This window comes from Lycorma delicatula, chromosome 8, assembly GCF_047948215.1.
Source record: "Lycorma delicatula isolate Av1 chromosome 8, ASM4794821v1, whole genome shotgun sequence".
NCBI classification, from domain to species: domain Eukaryota; kingdom Metazoa; phylum Arthropoda; class Insecta; order Hemiptera; family Fulgoridae; genus Lycorma; species Lycorma delicatula.
Genome location: NC_134462.1, coordinates 56,419,367 through 56,436,922, shown reverse-complemented (window position 1 = coordinate 56,436,922; position 17,556 = coordinate 56,419,367). Strand labels below are relative to the sequence as shown.

Genomic DNA, 17,556 nt, shown 5'->3' with positions numbered 1-17,556 from the left:
GATATTTGAATATTTTAATGATATATACACTGCAATAGAAATATTAAAAAAATAGTCAATATAAAATAAAAAAAGATAAAAAAATATATAGATGTTTATAGTAATACAAAAGAAAATAAAACTAATATACAATGAATTGAACAAATATATAAGCAGAATCTAATATTGTCAACCCCTAACAGAAACATTAATGGGAGTAATAATCCCAGTAATAACAATACTATAAGTAACAATAGAAGAAATAAAACAATATTGTGTAAATGTCAAAGTGTATTAGAAATAACGTTATTGTTCATTAAAGTAAATCAATGCTTGAAGCCGAGGAAAAACTGATTTTATATTACTTGTAACAATAGCAGTAGTAATAATAATAGTTTTACTTTTTCTCGACGTTACAAAATCCAGTAACATTCGTAATAATAGTAATAATAATACATCTATCTGTAGTTATGTTTTTCTATTACTGTAATTATAATTACGAATTAAATTTCTTATTACTATAATATTTTTTACATACTAAATATAAAAAAGAATAAATTATGAAATTATACCATTAAATTTGTTTGTATAATTAAATTAAATTACGTTAATAAATTTTATTTCTCTTTATTATGTACAGCATATATAAATATATATATGTAAAAGGATAACATATTGTACTTCCCTACCCGAATAATATTTATTCAATTCACTTAAAGACACACCCATAGAAACACCCTTAAATATCCGTCATCACTAATAAAAAATTCCTAAGAGATTTGGGAGTAAAATTATTCTTCAACTACAATTTTCCAATAAAAAATAAAATATTTATACATGATCTGGAGATTTCTATTTATATTAAATTCTAAGGAATAAAACATGGAACTACATTCATCTAAACAAAAAAAAAAAAAAAACGGACAACTTATATCAATGTAACAAATACATTCACATGTAAGAATAAAAAAAGCTGACAACACTGTTGTAGGACTTCCGCGTCAGGCAGCTTACACACAACTTAATTCAGTACATCAGTGCTATTAGCGCTCCTTGTGGTGACAGGTGGCTAATGATACAGTACACCAAATTTTTTCCTTCGGGACCACAGTTAGGTATTGCTTCAGAGGATGATGAATGATAATTTTTGCAATCTTCTTACAATTCCAGCAACATTTTGGTCATCCCTTGCCGTAAGGAGAACACTTTAATCCGATTCGATACTGTGCTTATCAAGGGAGGTATGATTTTTTTTTTGTCTTCAAAACCCAATTTTTTCTACCACCTGGGTCAGTGGTTGATGATATCAAAAAAACTTTACTTAGATAACTTTTAATTCCTTATCCAAAGAATAGTAAGAACTTTAAACAAATTCTATATTTTATTTAATAAGAAAGCTAAAGCGATATTTTTTTTCGAAAAAGCCCCCCCTTTCCACTCCTTTGTCCTTTTTTGGCCATTAACGAACTCGATCGAGATTTTGGACGAGTTATTTTTAAGAAACAATTTGAAAGTGATTGGTGCAAAATTACGGCAGTTATCGTATCTAAAAGAAAGTGAAATATATATATATATATATATATATATATATATATATAACATTTTCAGCTGATTGTGGTTTTGGTGACTGGGGGATGTGAAAAGCGAAGATATGTTGAAATTTTCCGGAAGTCGAATCATTTTGCCCATTACAATAGGTAGCTTTCTTACGAATTCTACCTGTAACTATTAATTTTTGTTCGCAGGATTGTCTAGCTCGATAACAGATGTATTTGGGTTCATAAATATTAAATGTTTTTAACGTTTTTAAAATTCTTGAAATTCAAGTGATGTACTCTTAGATTGGAGAAAATATTTTTAACGTCTTATTTTAAAAAAATTAATTTTAAACCGTTTATTATCTATACGCTTATTTATTTATTATTTTTTAAGTGTATTTTTTGTTCATTGCAGCGGCAAAAATTTGAAACAAAATGACTTTACAATAAAGTTATTTAAATAACGCAGTAAGAATGTATTTTTTATTGAACTTTTAAAGTATAAAAAGAACAAGCGTAGACAGATTATTACTATTTCAAAACGTTATATTAAATAAAACTTGCTGAATAAAATATCTTTAATGGGAGATAAAATAATTACTTTGTAGAATCCACTTTAAAATACGGTTATTTTTTAACACAGGAAAGAAACTCGTCGAAACTACCAAAATATATCCATCAGTAATCTTATCTTACCATATAAATGAAATTTATGTTTTATAAATTTCATAATTTTTTTAAATACTGAAATATTATTTTTACTGTACTACAACCATGTTTGTCAGTAGCTTGGCCGTTTGTAAACTTAGTAATTTTCGATTATTTGTCGTGAATATTTAAGTATCGATACAATCAGCTATATCAAACTTGTAAGCAAATTAATATCTCTCACAGAAGAGAACTTTTTTCGACAACTTTTTTTTTACCATCTTTGTTAAGTTTTACAATTTGGGATTGTAAGTTTTACCTTCCCTAAACTTAAAAATTACCTTTAGATAACTGCCATAATAATTAATAATATTGTGTTTTTTTTTTGTTTAATCTACGGAACCACCGTTTGGTATTGTTTTAGAGGATGAGATGAATGATTTGTAATGTGTGTGAAAATGTCATACCTGACCGGGATTCGAACCCGGGGCCTCCGGATGAAACACCGAGAGCCACCTTTCGCGCCACGGAGGCCGGCATTTACTCTAGCATTCTGTAATCTTGTTTATTAGTAATAGTAGCTTAGGTTTGAATTATCATCTTATCGATTATTTTGAATCGACCTTTATATTAGAACTTATCGATTATTTATTTAACTTTTCAAAAACTTGGCATACAATGGTCGAAGCACCGCAAAAACTGAGAGTTTCTACCGTCGTTTACAGTTTAATTTAAAAAAATAAAAAGTGATTAAAACTGTAGGATATGTCGAAAGAATATAATTTTTTTTTAAAGAAATTTTTCCAAATGAAAGTTAAATTTAAAGAACAACTTGCTAAAGGGCGCTGATCACAAATTTGTATAGTATATCCAGTAGTCCAGACGGACAGTATTACTGTAGTTTATGAACAGATATAATTTTTTCAAATGAAATATATTTCAAAATTTACAAGTATTGTAAATAAGTCACTCTTTGTAGCTGTAATTTACTGTATACCACCGCTGCGAATATATTTTTTCAAAAAATATAAACTTTCGACCATTAACTTGGTTTTTTGTTCTGTAACATTTGAACGAAATTCAATGCGGTTTTCTCAGAATGTTTTATTATGTTCCTGAGGATGATTTTTATTTATTTAAATAATCTAATATTAATACTGTTTTTAAATTATCTTTTCGCGTGGTTGGATTTCAATGATCGCTCTCCGCGTGATATTTGGTTAAAAAATAATTTTTTAAGCACGCACTTCTTTTTTTTTGACGCCGGTCACTGTAAGACCATGTAGAATAATTAACTTCTGGCTACTGTTTTAGCTGTCAAATACTCCTTCATTCTTTAACTTTGCCGCTTCCTGCCTTCCGACCACTTTAGGTTAGCGCATTCTTTCTTCTCCTTCTAGATGCTTTTGAATTCTAAGATTTTTTTCTAAGCACGTTTTTGTCTTTTAAATCCGTCACGTTTATATTTGCTACCGTTAAACTCCTGGTCGGATTACTATTGTATAGTGCCTGATCCTTCACCCAAGTACTTAAATTTTCACCCATCGGGTTGGTCTAGTGGTGAACGCGTCTTCGCAAATCAGCTGATTTTGAAGTCAAGAGTTGCAACGTTCAAATCCTACTAAAAGACAGTAACTTTAATACAGATTTGAACTTATAATCTTTAAATGGTTCAAGCAAGTTAAAGAGGACCTAAGGGTAGCAAAAATATAAACGTGACTGATTTAAAAGGCAAAAAAATGCTTAGAAAAAAATCTTAGAATTCAAAAGGATCTAGAAAGAGAAGAAAGAATGCGCTAAACCTGAAGTGTATTCTTTCTATTTCTATGTGTTTGGTTAAATTTTGTCATTAATATTTTCTTTTAACGGGCTGTTTATTGCTGTCGTTTTGTTGAGCATGAACTTTTGTCTTGTAGACCCTCTATACCGGACTCACGAGATACTTCATTTTACGTCATTTCATTGTATACTTCATCATATATGTCATTTTATTGTGTCTAGATGTAGATGTTTCTATTTTTCTTTGCGTTTGTTCATGTTTTTCCTGTCGTTATCCTAGGGGTCTTAACTCCATCGTAACTCATTTGAGAAGCATTAGACAATGTTGTTTATTACCCATGATGTAATTATCTGGATGTGTGGACGGGCGTGTATGATAATTTAAAAAGAAAAATAGGTCGCCAGGGGTCGAATCGTGGACACGTGTAGGGACAAGGTAGGTAGCCTCATTGCTGAGCGAGTTTCTAGTCCATTCACATACAAGAGTAGTTGGATTGGGGCGCTCCAATGACGCATTAAGGACCCTCAATTTATGTTAGGTGGGCGCGTGATTCGGAGGGGTATGCGTGGGGTGTATACCCAGGTTCTGATTAGGGTTTCAGGACGGGAAGGATAGCCCTTCTGAAGAGTTACCTCGGGGCAACTGGGTACAGTTGTCATGCATATCTCAATTCAATGAACCAGGAGGGACCCCGATGGACAGGGCAGTGGTTTTAGCTGTATGCACTAGGGTGGGTTATTCTACAGCCGCGTCGCTCAGGGCTGACTGAGGCAGCGTATTCTATGCGATTAGAAGTTGCCCCAGTTGCCCCTGTGTCCTAAAGTGGCCGGAAGAAAGAAGGAAGCGGCAAAGTGAAAGAATGGAGTATTGAAGAGCTAAAACAGTAGCCAGAAGTTAAAATACGGATCAAATACTAAATAGAATACGGATCCTCATTCTCTTCTGAAGTAATACCTGACGGTGATTCCCGGAGGTTAAACAGGAAAAAAAAAGACTTAACTTCTCAGTTAAGTTTTTTAAATATGTCACAGTTGGTATATAATATTATTTATATATAAATAAATGAAATTCAACCTTACCAACAATTCACCCGCGTTCTCTTTTCTAGCACTTTCGGTCGTTCGACTATCCTCAGGAAAAGTTATTCTTCAATTTCAGATCATTAAATTTAATTTATAACAACTGCGACCTTCTTAAATAACAGACATGACTATGACGACCAGTTGTTGTGATTTTAACGTTTTATAGATTTACATATTACATGAAATTGAAGAAAGATTTTTCTGAGGATGGTCGAATGACCGAAAGTGCTAGAAAAGATAGAACGCGGGCGAATTATTGGTAAGGTTGAATTTTATTAATTTATATATAAATACTTACATTCTCGTCTTCTTAATTCTTCCGAGTTCTGTCCGTAACAATATTGGCACTTTCTTAATATACTCAAATACTAATTTTTTTCTATGGAAATATGTAAGCCTGTCTTTTTAATCATTTCGTTTAGAAAATTTATTAAACCAATTCATATATATATATATATATTTTTTTTTACCTATTGGAGATTTAAAAAAAAATTTTTTTTATATTAATTAACTATACTGTTTAGATAAATTTATAAATTTAACGTTTTATTGTGTACCATATATAAAATCAATTGACATTTTTTACACAAACAAATTATATTAGTTAATAAGTTTTCTAGATTTCGAATCTTCTTTAGATTTCTGTGAAGAAAGTTATGATTTTCATGAAGTTAATTAGAAGCTTTATTCGTTTGAATCGATATAATTAGTACAGCAGTGAGGAAATGAGAGTGAAGTTCAGACGTGGTAACAGGGAATTTTAAACGGGAAGCAGGATCGTTACTTCTATTATTAGTTGTTACAAAATTGAAATTCGACTGATGATCGTATTATACAGGGGAGCAAGTTATTTTCAAAATTAAATAATATTATCCTCCCTAGATTTATTTATTAAAAATAACACGTATAATTCTGGTAAAAGTAAATAATATTTATTTTTATGTTATTTTAAATAATAGTAATAAAAAATAATAATTTAATTTATTAAAATGAGTTATTTTTTTATTAAAATTTCTAATGAAATATTTTTCTTTTATGTTATTTTTCATATAAAGAAATATTCTTTTAGAGTAAATAATGCAAAGTAAGTATTATTATCTCAATATACAAAAGAATTTTATGAATGTTAGATTAAATTAGTAGGAAAAAACCCTTTTTTTATCAGAATGATAATAGTGGGATCACCTATCCTTATTTTAACTAGACAACATAAAATATTAGTAGAAAATGAAATTTTAATATTTACAACTTTTCCTTTTTTATTTTAAATTTTGTACGTATTTTTTTTCTGTTAAGTTCTTTTTTTTAATAAGTTTTATTTATTAAAAAAAATATTTTATTTAATTTTTTCTATGTAATCGTTTTTTTAAATTTATTTTCTTATGAAAAGAAAGTATAATTTTATCCAGTTATTTATCTACTTTTGAAAACTAATCCGTCGCTTATTATTTCAGACTCTAATCATTACGTCAACATAGTCATTACATTCAAATATCGAGCAGTATTTATTTACTTAGTAAAAATCTTATCTTTTTTTTAATTATTTCTTACTGATAATTAATGAAACGTGTGAGATAAGGATGTACGTTTTCGCCATTATTTTCAACTTGTATATAGAGTAAGGACAAATTTGAAAGTAATTTACCAAAAGAGGAAGGATAAAAATTTTGAGTTTCATTTATATTGTTCTTTTGGCAGAAAACAAAAAATATTTTGAAAAACCTTTTGAATGACATGGATTTATCGTAAATAAATTAAATTTGAATTTTAAAATAGTCTGACTAAAACAAAGGTTAAGTGAAATGTCCGAGGAAGGAAGATGTTAAGACGTTAATTATTATAGATTAGATTTTGTGTATATATACAGTTCAACATAAAAGAGCCCGCCATCACTCAGTAGTTTATACTAAATTAATATTTTTCTTAAAATGCATATTTTTGTGTGAGATGGGTAAAAGAATATGGAAGATGTTGGTATGACTGGAGTAGAAGCGGGAAATACTGTTTACTGACTGCACATTTAAGTATTACCAATCCACTGGGTTGGTCTAGTGGTGAACGCGTCTTCCCAAATCAGCCGATTTGGAAATCGAGCGTTCAAGTCCTAGTAGTGGCAGTTACTTTTATACGGATTTAATTACTAGATCGTGGATATCGGTATTCTTTGGTGATTGGGTTTCAATTAACCACAAATCTCAGGAGGTCGAACTGAGACTGTACAAGACTACATTTTCACTTACTCATACATATCATCCTCTGAAGTAGTACCTGAATGGTAATTCCCAGAGGCTAAACAGGAAAAAGAAAAAAAAGATTTGAGTATTGCCGGTCTGTGTCGAGCGTTGTTTTTTAGGCAAGGTTGCGTAATCGTTAGGTATTGTTTGTTAAAATGCGGTTAACTGCTGAAGAACCTGTATTCGTGATAGAAACTTATTTAGAAACCAAATTTCATATTGTTTGTCGGCGAACGTTCAGGGAGAAATTTGAAAAGGAAGCGCCAGTGAAAAGTGTTATTCAGAAGTTAGCAGTGGCGGCTCGTAGCTAAAATTCCAGAAATCCAGAAATATTTTTTGGACCTTTTCAAGTCCATTGTTAATATTTTCTGTAAAATAAAAGAACCGAAAAAATGAGTCACATAAAATAGCTTGAAGCAGGATATAATCTAATTTTACACTTTATCACATTCAAGAATATGGTACATGGTTTTTAAACACATTGAATTTAAATATCGTATTCGGTTTAACCGAATAAATAATAAAATATCAATACAGATAATAATTTTTAGTATTATTAGATAATAACTTAATATAATGTCCGCTTAAAAACACTATAGTCTAACGGTGCTTAATCTAAATTTCTGTATACACAAAAACAAATATAAAATTAGTTTTTACTAATTACCTTCTCTTTCGTCCTTTCAGCTTGTTTTTGGACAGATTTACTTTTTGCCATCTTCTGATCACTACTGAAAAAACAACTAAACCACTTTCTTATACCTTCCAACGACTAAACTACAAAAGGTATATTTGGAACAAGGAACGTTCCATACACACGCGGAGTTAAAAAAAACGACCTTCCACCAGCATACCAGGGTCGGCACTGCGGGAGTGACAGTGCTATCTATCTCTCGCAGCCTCGCGTGCAGCTTCTTATGTGCACATGCATACAACAGCCAAACAACACGCCGCTGGAACTGTGAAGGGCACAGTTCCATACAAAGATTTTTGTATCTTTTTCATAAACTGGGGTGTGACTACTGACATGAAGCTTACGGATTATATATTGTACAAGTATAAAGAAAGAATTAAAGAAGAAAGGACTCATTATATTAAATGTTATTGATAATTCCAAGTGGAAATAGGGGTACTGCAGTTCCACAGTTCCTATACGCGAACCGCCACTGGATATTAGTTAAAAAAATTCGCGAACCAGGTTCGGTATTAGGCCAGAAATGTGCCCGACATAGGTCGTACAGGACATTAAAGCGGCAGTTGCAAGATCTCGTAAATCTTTGTGGAGACTAAACTCGGAAAAGAAGATTTCACTAGGTTCAGCCCATACTGCAGTGAGGATAATGCTGAAATGTTATCCGTTTCGAATTCAGGTAGTTCCGTGAACTAACTAATACTGATTTTACTAAAAGGATTCACTACTGTTAATGGTTCAAGAACTTCATTAGAGGCAACATTGACATTTTTAGATTGAGTGTTTTTCACAGATTAAGCGTAGTTTCACCTTGGTGGAACCTAGGTGAATACCTTGGTATTCAAGGTGAACACCTTGGTGAGTATGTTAATAGTCAGAACTACCGGACCGGGGTACTGAAAACCCCCACATTTTCTTTGAATTTTCCCTACACCCACAAAAAATAGACTATGGTATGCAATTTCAAGGTGACGAATAATAGGACCCTTGTTTTTAAAAAAAAAAAACAGTGAATGCTGCTGTGTACCAAGTAGTTATCCAACAGTACATAGCCTTATTGCAATAGGTTGAGTGTGACTGCTGGTTGCAGAACAGCGTCACTTGACGTACAATTCGCTCTACTATGGAGATCCTACAATTCTTTACGGTGGAAGAATCATTTTTAAAGGATTGTGGCCACCAAGATCCCCTGATCTAACTTGCCCAGATTTCTTTCTACGGGATTACTTAAAAGAAATTGTTTATAGGAGCGATCCGTACATCCTGCAGAATTTGAAGACAAGGATTTCCATTTCCATCCAGGAAATAGGCAGGGCACAGTAAACAAGAGTAACCAGGTTAAAAGTGTTGACAAGTTCGTAGAAGTGGATGGACATCTTTTTCAACACATTTTTTAAATTATTATGAGAATGTTTGCCAATATTATTTATAGACTGAACTAAGTGGAAGTGCGTGGAACTAAGTGGACCTATTTTTTGTTGATTTCCTTTATATAGTGGAATTTTGATATTTAATTAATAAAATTATGAACGATAGAGTATACTAAGTATTAGTGATCACTCTAAAGTAAAGATTATTCTTTTTATTTTTATTTTAAAATAAATTTCAGTCGTGGAATTAAATTGAATGTAGGCGTGATTGTGAAAGAAAATCTTATGTATCCTTGATTCTTTGCTGTAATTATGAAGCCAGTTGTTAAGCATCAAGGTCATCGGCTAAGATATAATGCTGCTGATATAGTAAAGCAAAATCTATAAAAATTCTTACCTAATCTGATTTTAGTCTCTAATTACGCAATGACTTTTTTAATTGTTAACGAGATTGGAAAAAATACGTATCGTATAAATTATATAAAACTACATATATAAAGTAAAATATTTTCATTTTACTTTTTTTTTTTTGTGCAAGTAGTAAGTAAATATCTGTTGCTTAATTGTCAGAAAGATAATGTGAACATAAAACTGAAATTAAAATAAAAGTTATACAAAATTTTTTGTATTGATGATTTTTTCGTGTGATATGGTTTACCATTCATATCTATATTCATTTATTCGTACATACGAATGTATATGTAACGTAGATCGATAGCACAAATTAATTTTACGTGTTTGTATTCAGGTTGCTCTATTACAATATTTTTGATTACTGGCATTTTAATTATTTGTGTGTAGATTTCATTTACTTGCATCGTATTCATATTGATTTTTTTGATTTTTTAAACAAGCGAATTTATTTTGCGGAAAGATAAAATAGACTTTTTACGTAATTAAAAACTTTACATTAAATAACTCTCCTATTGTCTGGTATAAAAAAATAAATTATAAATTTTACATTTTTTTTTGCAAAAAACTTTAGAATTTTTAAAAGAATTAGTTTTTTAATAATTTAATGAATTTCTTCAATAATGTAAGTTTCTCGCTTCCATTAAATATGTATAATTATATATTAAGGAAAAATAAAATATAAAACATGTAATGAGTGATATTTGTTACTATTAACAGTTCAGAAGGCATTATTAGTATCTACATTATAAAATACAACTGTTAATATTATTGAGTAGCAATATTATTGATCATACCCCTCCTCACCACCACACCAAACCAGCCATTCTTAATTCCCCTCACGGCGTTGTTTACTACTGATTATGTATACAAGTAGTTCTTTACTTTCTTTTTCCGTTTAGCCTCCGGAACCACCATAAGGTATTACTTCAGAGGATGATATGTATGAATGTAAATGAAGTGTAGTCTTGTACAGTCTCAGGTCGACCATTCCTGAGATGTGTGGTCAATTGATACCCAACCACCAAAGAACACCGGTATCCATGATCTAGTATTCAAATCATTATAAAAGTAACTGCCTTTACTAGTATTTGAACCTGAGAACTCTCGACTTCGAAATCAGCTGATTTACGATGACTAGTTCACCACTAGATCAGCCCGGTGGGTTCTTTACTAAGATTAGTTGTGTTTTTTTATTTAGTCTAATAAGTTTTGGTACAAATACATTATCTTTAATTTATATAATTAGTGTTTTATAAAGAAATTGGTTACAAATTTCATATTGTAAATGATTTTTTTTTTTTATAATAGAAGTTGTACTTTTTACGTAATAAGTTATCTCAGTTTTACTTACTAACATTCAAATTTACTGACATTTTATTAGTTGTTATGGGAAATATAAATAATATTATTTTTTTGTTCAGGCTGTTTTATTTGATTCACTTACAGAAAAAAGAATAACTCAACAGGTAGTCTAATTTGATTGATATGCTATTTTAGATTATTTTTTTTAATATTTGAATAAATTTTTCTAGTTTAATATAAATGTCTTATTATTATTCAAGATTATTATACTATTTTTTTCTAATGTACATTTTATCGAACGGTTCAAAACTTTTATTTAGTTATAGTTTTAGCAAAAAGTTAGTCTTTTCTGTTTAAGTTTAAAAATAAATTATTTTATTCCTTATTTATCTAGTTAAAAAAGAACATGTATAAGATTAACATAATGCTACCCTTATAAAGGTATTCGCTGGAATAAAATCGTGACGGTAGCTGCATGTTTGTTATCAGTGCGATACATAGGATTTGTCGTGAAACCAGTCAAAGTGTTTTATCTAACAGTGAAGTGGCAGGCAGGGACTTTGTTTCATACCATGTATATATAAAAAAATCCTTTAAAAACTGGTAACTATGGATTTCGTAAAAGAAAGAGAGCCTTGTAATAAATTTTTGTACAAATTTTATCGGTGAATTTTTATAAATTTGGTCAAAAGTAGACGAGATATGAATTATTTATTATATATATTTTTTTGTTGTATAAATTTAAATAAATTCGGTTTATATCTCTAAAGTTAACAAAAAACATCTTAATATTTTTAATAATTAAGCGTCTGTTTATTATAGTTGGAAATAAGAAAAAACTTAATTAAGGTTATTAAGGTACTTTACCGTAAAAAAATACAAATTTTCTATCAAATATAACTTTTTTTACTTATAATAACAGAGATTAAAAATCGAAATTTATTGATTTACTTAACATTTATTATTCTATTTTTTAAATATTTTTATTTCTGCTATTAAAATAAACACATTTATCGTATTAACTTTTCTTTGGTTTTTTCTTGTAACTTAGAAAGTGCTATTATTGCTTTCAAAAACTACGTGCACATATATATATATATTTTTTTTTTTTAATTTTATTTGAAAAGTAAATTGATTAAATATACGTAGATACGTAGAACAGTTAGGATTTTATTAATAATAATAGAATAGAAAATATAAAGCTTTTATTATTTTAAATTTATAAATAATAAAACTAAATTGCATTGTAAAACTTGATAGATTTTTTTATATAAATTATAAATTTTACAATTACTACATAAGAGTGAAACTTTAGTATTAATAAATTATATTCTGAAATTGTTGATATTGTAGAAGCGGTAGTATTAGTGTATTTTCACTAGCCAATTCGTTTCAAATAGCCTATAATTCAAACATTTCAAATAAGCTATTTTGTATTTCAAAGTTGCAAAAACATATCTGTTGCTAGATAACTTATATTACGAACATTATATTATATTACTTATAGATATTATATTACGAACAAAATTAAAGAAAAATAAAACTTACGATTCTTCAGAATAACAAAAAATCCGTTTCGGAACGCCGGAAGGCGGAGGTAGATTTCATCGGTGCTAAGTAAGGGATAAATAAGATTTCCACCGTAAAATTAAGAAAAACTTCAAATTTACTCAATACGACAATGGTTGTATGTGAAAAAATGTTTCACATGTTTAGCATACAAGCCACAATTACAATTCCAGTAATATTTTGGTCATCCCTTGCCGTAAGGGTTGGTCATATCAAATATTGTTTTAGACAAACGTTTTAGATAATGTTTAGAGGAACAACGACCACTTTAAACCGATTCGATACTGTGCCTATTAAGAAAGGTATGATTTTTTTTTGTCTTCGTCTTAGAAATCACATTTTTTCCACTCCCTGGGCCAATGATTGGTAATATCAGAAAACTTTACTTAGATACATTTTAGGACCTTATCCATAAAATAGCATTACTTTAAACGAATTCGATATTTTACTTAATAGGAAGGTATAGCGATATTTTGTTTTTTCGAAAAAGTTCTCCTATTTCCACCCCCTTGGTCCGATTTTGCCCATTAACGAACTCGATCTAGATTTTGGGTCATTATATTTTATGTTTAAATTTGAAAGTGATTAGCGCAAAATTACGGCAGTTATCGTATCCACAAGAAAGTGAAATATATACATATAAATATACAATATACATATATACAATTTATATATGTCCACAAGAAATTGGGGGTGGGAGAAAAATATATGTAGATGAAATATATAGATAATAATAATAATAATATGATAGATGTATAAATATATGTAGATATATATATATAAACTTTTGAACTGACGTTGGTTTTGGGATCCGGGAGTGAAACGCGAAGTTATGACGAAATTTTGGGAAGTCGAATAATGGTACCATTACAATAAGTAGCTTTCTTATGAGATCTACCTAAAATGGTAAAATATGAACGATTTAGATTAAACCTTAAATGATAGACAAGAAGATATTAGATGGTAAGGAAGAGTGCATTCTTATAAGCGAGTGCTTTACAACGTCGACATATCTTCTAATTTAATGTACCATATATATATTTTTTTGTACCATATATATTTCTGTCACCATGACAACAGAGAAATATAATTAAGTAAAATTACTTATCTTTTTTTATCGTTTTTTTCTTTAATGAATATTTGTAAAACACTTAATATTACCACAAACATGAGGATACGAACGCGAGCGAAGCGAGCCATGACTGGCTAGTAGTAATTAAAAGTTATTGTTATAGGGATGTATATTTATTAATTGAAAAAATGTAGCAAGTTTCATTTTTGTTAATTAATTTATTTTTAACACTTATAATTATCGATTTTCAAACTGCTTTAATAAATGATCTTTTTTTTAAATTAAATTTATTAACAGTTTTTCTTCTTGTGTAGAATTATAAAGCAATAAATACAACGTAGCATTTTATCAATTTAACTTATGTGTACAGTTTTTTCACAATTCATGATTTCCTCAAATAATTTCCTTTTAACCGGTTATGAATTGCTTTTTACGCATTTATTAAAAGAATGAAGGATAAGATGATCATTTTTATAAATTGATTACCATTCAGTTAATTGTGTTCATTAGAGACGGGTAGTTACGTATTATTGATTTTTTATTGAGGTGAATTTTATAGTTTCGTAATTTTTTGTATCCTTCTTTTTCAGTTACCAATTTTTTGAAAAAAAAAGAAAAGAAGTTCAACTACCTGTAAAAACATTTTTTTTTCACTAAACGGGCATTTTATAATTTCGATTAACTAATTCAAATTTCTTATGAGTCCATTTAAATATTTCCCGAAATAGAAGTGTTTTTTTAAAAAATATTTTTAAGTTTTTTAAATAATAAATTTGTTTTAATGAACATGAAATCTCAAGTGCTCATTTTATAGTCGATTACAATTTATTTCTGTACTTCTTAATTTTAAAAAAGAAAGTTAAATTTTAAAATTAAAGTTAAAAAACTTATACTATATATATATATATATATATATATATATATATATATATATATGTATTCGATGATCTTTGTGTATCGGACCGCTCTGACGATGAATAATTTAGCTACGTTACTTAGTTTTATTTCTGCAGTATACTCGTAACTATTATAGTTTGAGAAACTAATGCTTTATTGACGTTACTTGGAATTTTTTTTAACTGGTTAATCCAATACAAAGATAGATGTACACACATAGTTGTTAACTTCGTTTTTTTCTGTTATATTGAAATTCTGAGTTTCCTTTTAGTACTCTAAAATTTTAATTTACTGTTCGTTTTTATATGAGTGTGTGTGTATATTTATACAAAATACCATCTTATTTTATTCATTCTTTATAAATAACGTTTTAATAACAAACATTGTTATTCTACTTGGATTTTAAATAAAAAAAATAAAAAATAACTTTCTTAGATCTGATTTGCTGAGAGTTTTCATTATTCTGCACAATTGAATATTATTGGAAATTTTATTCACGTCTGAAGATTTCAAACAGATTTTTTGTTTTATTAACTTATCCCTTTTCCTAGAAAGCTCTGTGAATATAAATTGAAAGAATGGAATTTATGTTGTCGAATGTAGAAGTATTTTTATTATATAATTTTAATTTTCCATATTTATTAATATAATAAAACATACATTCATCTATTTCGATTGCAATATTTAATTTACTTTTTTGATACTTAAGCAAAATTTAATTTATTTTACGATTTATAAAAGTTGTTTTTTTTTTGTATTTATTTGAAATTTAAGTTTTTTTGTGTTTTTATAAACAGGTGATTCAAAGAAACGGGAAATTTTAAAAATTAAATCACGTTAATGAAAATTTATTTTTAGAAAATGAATTTTATTTCATGTAATTGTACAAATGTTGCCATTTTAGGATACATACATTTTAGTTTATTTTTTAAAGATGACATCTTGCTGGTGACCTCCTCTTCTACGTAAACACTCACGAAGTCTCTTCGTTAAATTGTTCATGGTTTGACATAACATCTCAACTGGAATTTCCGCAATTGCTTCTCGGATCTTTGCCTTCAGTTCTTCCGTTCTAGCAGGTCTACTGTGGAACACTTTCCTTTTAAGGTGACCCCACAAAAAGTAATCGCAAGCTGAGAGATCAGGCGATCTGGGAGGCCATCTAATGTCACCATTTCGTGAAATGACACGTTGTCCAAACAATCGGCATACAGTTATTATCGATATTCGTACAGTATGTGACGTTGCTCCGTCTTGTTGAAACCAGGCTGTGTTAAGAATCGGTGGAAATCTCTTTTGTTGTTCCACAATAAAGGTTTCAAGCATGGCTACGTAACGAACCGACGTCACTGTAATCGCAAGACCGTTGTCATCCTCAAAAAATAAGGGCCTCTAACACCGTAAGATGACATAGCACACCACACGGTTACTTTCTGGCTGTGCAACGGACGCTGGTGTAGCTGCGTAGGATTTTCTTGTGCCCAGTATCTGAAATTTTGCTTGTTAACAAATCCGTGTTAGAATTCGTTATAATTAGAAGAATCGTTATCATTTATCTTTTGAAGCATTACATTACAGAATTGTGCTCGCACAACTGCATCGTTCGGTTTCAGTTCCTGGACGATCTGCAACTTGGTATGGATGGTATTGCAAGTCCTTCACTAACATTCTTCGAACACTTGAACTATGCAATTGTAAAGATGCTGAGAGACGACGGATTGACCGATGTGGACTTCGTGTGACAGCATCTTGTAAAGCTTGAACATTCTGTGGTGTACGGACGGTTCGCTCACGGCCTGGAGGTTTTTTTTTCATTGGCGAACCAGTTTCCTCAAAATTAGATATCCATGTTTTAATTGCATGTGCTGATGGAACACGGTCGTGCCGTCCCAGATTAAAATGACGGCGAAATTCTCTACGCGCTCCCTCCACACTGTCATTGTTTTTGTAAAACGCTTTGATAGCAAATGCACGTTGCGCACCACTCCAAGGATCCATGACAACTAAATGGCAGGTTAGGTTAGAGAGGCTGGCGCCACTTATCAAGTGGTACCAATCGCCAACGGCTACCAATACAACTTTCAAAATTTCCCGTTTCTTTGAATCAGCCTGTATTTATTAGCATCTCTTTACTAAATTTCAAAAGAAATAAAATTCCATGAAAAGTTAGTTATACATTTGAAAAAAGTTTATAATTTGTACTAATCTTGGTCGATGTAATGAGAGAACAATAATAAAAAGTAGATTGAATGTAGAAAAGTTTTTGTCACAAAATTCAATTATATCTCTGATTAATTTCAAATTATATGTAGAAGAAACAATTAAGATATAAAATAAAAGACTAGAGTTGAGTTACAATCCGTCGGAAAAACAAAGAATTTTAAAATTCTTTTATATTAATTATTTTTAAATTTAAATTGTTCATCATACAATCTTTTTTTTTTTAAGGTGTAGATATTGACATATGTGTTGGCCTAATTTCTTGAAAGAAATTCGATTTTTGAAGTATTGAAGTAAATAACAAAGCAATAAAACAAAACTAATTAAAAATAATAAAAAGGGAGGATTAATTTTAAGAATAAGATGAAAAAAATAATAAACATGAATTGATTTTTTTTCAAGGAGGAAGATTACAAATAATGATTATATAATAATAGATCAGGAATCGGCAACTCGGCGCCCGCGGGTGCCATGGCGCCCTCGATGAGATTTTTATACGCCCTCATTATATTACACACCTACTAAGCCCAATAACCGTATCGGCGTCGCGCGTATAAGACAATATAATTGCGTAAGCTCAGTGTCAGCAAATAGCAATCAAGGTCATACATTGACACACTTGCTACTTAGCACGTAGGAATATTCTCGCTTCTGATAAATTTGGTAGTATCTTACCGTATTCTTAGTGCTACGTATTTTGAGTGTTATTATTATTGACTGTATTTTATTATTTACGTATTATTAGTAACCATATCACGCA

At 29.7% G+C, this 17,556-nt stretch overlaps 1 protein-coding gene across 4 annotated transcripts in view; it reads right to left on the bottom strand.

Annotated features, from left to right (window-relative positions):
* The window catches only part of LOC142328829 (alpha-1,3-mannosyl-glycoprotein 4-beta-N-acetylglucosaminyltransferase B-like), a 1,063,767-nt gene that overhangs the window by 583,952 nt on the left and 462,259 nt on the right, over positions 1-17,556 (bottom strand). The window lies entirely within an intron of this gene.